The sequence below is a fragment of the Oncorhynchus mykiss genome, chromosome 6, assembly GCF_013265735.2.
Source record: "Oncorhynchus mykiss isolate Arlee chromosome 6, USDA_OmykA_1.1, whole genome shotgun sequence".
Classification (NCBI taxonomy): domain Eukaryota; kingdom Metazoa; phylum Chordata; class Actinopteri; order Salmoniformes; family Salmonidae; genus Oncorhynchus; species Oncorhynchus mykiss.
In genome coordinates this window covers 40,276,789-40,281,630 of record NC_048570.1, presented here as the reverse complement: position 1 = coordinate 40,281,630, position 4,842 = coordinate 40,276,789, and positions in this window count along the sequence as shown.

Here is a 4,842-nt window from a genome sequence, read left to right as displayed (position 1 = left end):
TGATTCTTTACTTGATTATTTATACACAAATATAAACAAAGCAAAGACTTTGTTTGTAGTTCTAACTTTTAAGTGGTTTTACACGTAATACTCATAACCTCTGTTTTGTCCTTAGCTTTGTTTTCTTGAGATTTTTTAAAAAACTTTTCTTGAAAGTATGTTGTATTTCCTGTTGTGGACATCAACATGATGTTATTGGTCTAGTAATTGTTAAGCCTGATGGTCACTATGACCTCATGTAAGCCGAAAATAAGAAAAGCGGGGGAAATCCTCCCACTCCTTTTCCTCTCGTCTCTCAGAATGAGGTGTTTGTGAGCGTACATGCAGGCCGTGTTTGCTGGTGTGTGCGCGTGCATGTGTTTTCTCCCAGGGGAATGAATCCCATGCTATACAATCCTAGGGGAGCTGATGAATAATCTAGGGAAAACAAAATGTGTCCTTTACGCAGGCATGAATACAGTTGCATTTCTTAGCCTTATCTGTAGGCCGCAACCACAAAGAAAAGCACACTATCTTAGATCCAGATCGTAGGTGTATTGCTTGGCCCTGTTTTAGAGGTTGAGAGGCTTTCTGTGACGTCTGGAAAATTGTATTGTGTATCAAAACAGTGGCATAACGGTAAAGTATGAATTATGTATTGAGACTTTAGTAAACTGCAACATAGGCTACTCAAATACCACAGGCGAAAACATTTCTGGCTAAATGTTGTTGTTTTTTTCATTTGGGGGAGATAAGTCATCAATGGGGAAAAATAACTGTTGTGGCTCACATAATGTGTTCATTCCACATAATGCTACAACTATTGAGCATTCATGGCATGGGCTTGGGAAACTGCCTGTTATGTAGACTAAGCTGAATACACAGCACAAATACTTTTAAGTCACAAACAAGAGCCATTGTTGTGTGGAGGCTCCATATTGACTCCCTAAGAGTTAGTCAGAACCTTTATTTGCTAAAAATAGTTATATCCTACTAGATCTGCCATTTGCAAATTCCCATGGATCGGATCTGTTTTTATGTTATAAAACATACAACATTCCATCAGACAAGCAGTATGAAACACATTTTCCAATTATGACATCGAAGATTGTTGGATACTTAAAAACTGTGAGAAAGTCTCTGACTTAAAAGTCCACTGCGGCCATTTTTATCTCTGTATCAAATCATTTCTGGGTAACAATAAAGTTCCTTACTGTGATTATTTTGTATGAAAATGGTCAAAAAGAAACAAAAATAGCTTCTTAGCAAAGATACATTTCTTAAGCAAGAATAAAGTACCTTAAAACTGAAAACTAGCTGTTATTGGCAGAGGTTTGGAACTCTCTTATTTGTCTACTAATTTACCGCCTGATGATGTCACCAGGCAAGCCAAAGCTCCATCCCACCAAAACAGTATTTTCAAACAGCTCTTACACTAAAAGGGCATTACCATTATGTTCACAATGTCATAGTATTATTCCAACCTCATAGTGTGTAGATGTATATAAAACACAGGAAATCACGTTTTTGACTGCACTGGGCCTTTAAGAAGAGTGTTCCATCACCCCTGTGAAACGACCGTTGTGTCCTCATAAATGCTTGATCAACAAATACTCATGTTATTCTATTCCTCCCCTGTGCTGCTTCTTTTCTGGGATTACAAGCTTAAGCTTTGGGAACTCTTCTCTGTCCCTCTCGATTTATAGATGTGATATACAGATGTAATGGGAAAGGGAACATTTTCCGCAGCTGGTGACATGACAACTTTTCCCAGTATGTTGCTGTGTCTAAATTCTTTAAAACAGATTATAGGATAAGATGCTGCTAGGGTGTGTTTTTGTTGGCTCGGCAACTGGCAGCACTGGTGTCTCGGGATACTGGGTTTATTAATCTTCAGTAATTCATCAAAGAAAATGCTGCATATTTAACATTTTAAAGCCTGCTAAGAGATTAATGAAGGAAAATAAGATCAAACTGATTTGTCGTGGGGGCTTGAGGATGTGCGTATTGCGGTGTGTTTTTACAGAATATTGCACTCAGAGGAACACACAACCTCTGCATTTACAAATGAGATTACTCTCATTGCTCTCATTTCTCTCCCTATCCCCCTTCTTCCAAAAACATGTCTTACATGCCCCTTGCAACAAGTGCTGTGTGTGAAAATAACATTTTGCTCTTTGCCAATAGTTTTAGGTGAGAAACATTATGCAAACCCAAAGGACAACTTGCTGTTATTGCATATTTTATTTTAGACTAGGGAAAGAAGAAGGTGGGAGTGCAATGCTCAGTCACAATTGGGGTCATTTTAGAGAGAAGCACTGTCCAGGACAAGAATCTCCCGTCTGCCTGTGAGGAGTTCTCTTCCTGAGAGCCCAGCCTCCTAAAACACCATCTCTGAACGAAACGCTGACATGGAGAAAACACTGAGGCAATGTTCAGATGATGATGGAAGACCTACAGTATCTTCTGACTTGTCCTGTGTGGTTTAAGTAGGACCTGACATAAGTTCCCTTAGCCTCCAGACATGACTTGAACATAACACATACCTGTGAAGTCCATTCAAATCAAACTTAATAGCCTACTGCTGCTAAACCTGTGTAGTTACAGCTTTAACGACTGGATACACAAACAATGTTGTGAAGAGAGAGCTTTGCTGCAGGTACTGTCTGAGTGACCCTACAGTAAGTATGGGTTACTAGGTAGCCCCCGCTGCCCTCAGACTCTCTGGGGAATGAGACTTAACATGACACAGCGATCCTACTGCCCTCCTGATGTGGTAATGACGTACTTCTGGTCTTGGCAAGCCAGTAGGAGTGAAATAGCTGTCACCAGATCCCACTGTGAAACATTTGGAGTGAGGTAGGCATACGGTAGAAGTATGTGAACAAATGAACCTTTTTACAATTGAGGAAGTACAGTGCAATCAAAGCACTCAACCTGACAAAGTGGAACGAACAAATATAGTTAAGATGAATTCAAATCATAAAATAATAAAAATGTATTGTAGACAAATTGGACAGTGAGATATGGTCTTAAAAGGGAAGGCGGTAAGAGCTGGGTGTAGTGAAGAGACCATACTGAAAAGGCATACTTAACTTGATTAATGGGTCTATTAAACTAGAGAGGAAATGGTTTTATGTTACAGTACCAGTTAAAAGTTTGGACACACCTACTAATCCAAGGGTTTTTCTTTTTTTAAACTATTTTCTACATTGTAGAATTATAGTGAAGACATCAAAACTATGAAATAGCACATATGGAATCACGTAGTAACCAAAAAAGTGTTAAACGAATCAAAATATGTTTATGTTTTAGATTCTTCAAAAGTAGCCACCCTTTGCCTTGATGACTGCTTTGCACACTCTTGGCATTCTCTCTCATATGTGTTATTTCATAGTTTTGATGTCTTCACTGTTATTCTACAATGTAGAAAATAGTACAAATAAAGAAAAACCCTGGAATGATTAGGTGTGTCCAAACTTTTGACTGGTACTGTATGTTTGACAACATACATGCGTTCTGCATCTTTTCAACCTAACAATCACATTATGACTCATAGTACAGGCAATGGCCTGCCTGGATTACTCAGCAGTATCACTTGGAGGACCATGTTATTTTGTTTTTGTACCGAGTACAATTCTTTTTATTCACAATATGAAACCCCAACAATTAGCCCATCTCACAGTATTGTCCATTTTAAACTGGAACATATTGAACAAAGCACTTTACAGAGAAAATTCAGGATTGTGTACATTGTTTCCTAAAACACCCAACCACAAACTTAATGGTCATCCTCAGGTTGATACCATAAGCACCTATTTCCACCCTGTTCCAGTGAGTGTTCTGGAACATCTCAACATGTTAAAGTGAGACCTAAATGTTCCAGAAGGCTATCCTGAGGCACTATCCATGTTAATAATTGCTAACGCTACATGCACTTGTTTACACGTTTAATGATCCTCAGAAGGAGCACTCAGTCCGCACAATATAAACTAGGGGGCCGAATCCTAGCTTCAAATCAAATGGTATTTGTCACATACGCCAGATACATCACAGGTGTAACCCTTACCGTGAAATGCTTACTTACGAGCCCTTAACCAACAATGCATTATATTAAAAAGTAAGAAAAATGTGCTATATACAAAGGGTACCGGTACCAAGTCAACGTGCGAGGGTATGGGTTAGTAGAGGTAATTAAGGTAATATGTACATGTAAGCAGGGTTAGTGGCTATGCATAGATAATAAACAAAGAATAGCACCAGCATATGTGAAGAGTGTGATGGAATAGAGGTCCTGGATGGCACTACCTTCTGTAGCACCTTGCGGTCAGATACCGAGCAGTTACCATACCAAGCGGTGAAACCAAAGCCATTCGACTGCTGAATAATTAATCAAATGGCCACCGGACTATTTACGTTAACCCCCCCCCCCCCTCCATTTGTTTTGTACACTGCTGCAACTTGCTATTTATTATCTATGCATAGTCACTTCACCCCTACCTAAATGTACAAATTACCTCAACTAACCTGTACCACCGCACACTGACTCGGTACCGGTACCCCCTGTATATAGGCTCGTTATTGTGTTACTTTCTTTATTTTTTTACTTTAGTTTATTTGCTAAATATTTTCTTAACTCTTCTTGAACTGCACTGTTGGTTAAGGGCTTGTAAGTAAGCCTTTCACTGTAAGGTCTACACTTGTTGTATTCGGTGCATGTGACAAATGAAGTCTGATTTGATACAACCCATTAGGATGTTCTCGATGGTGCAGCTGTATAACTCCTTTCAGCCTGCTGAGGGGAATAGGCATTGTCGTGCCCTCTTCATGACTGTCTTGGTGTGTTTGGACCACCAGGTCCTT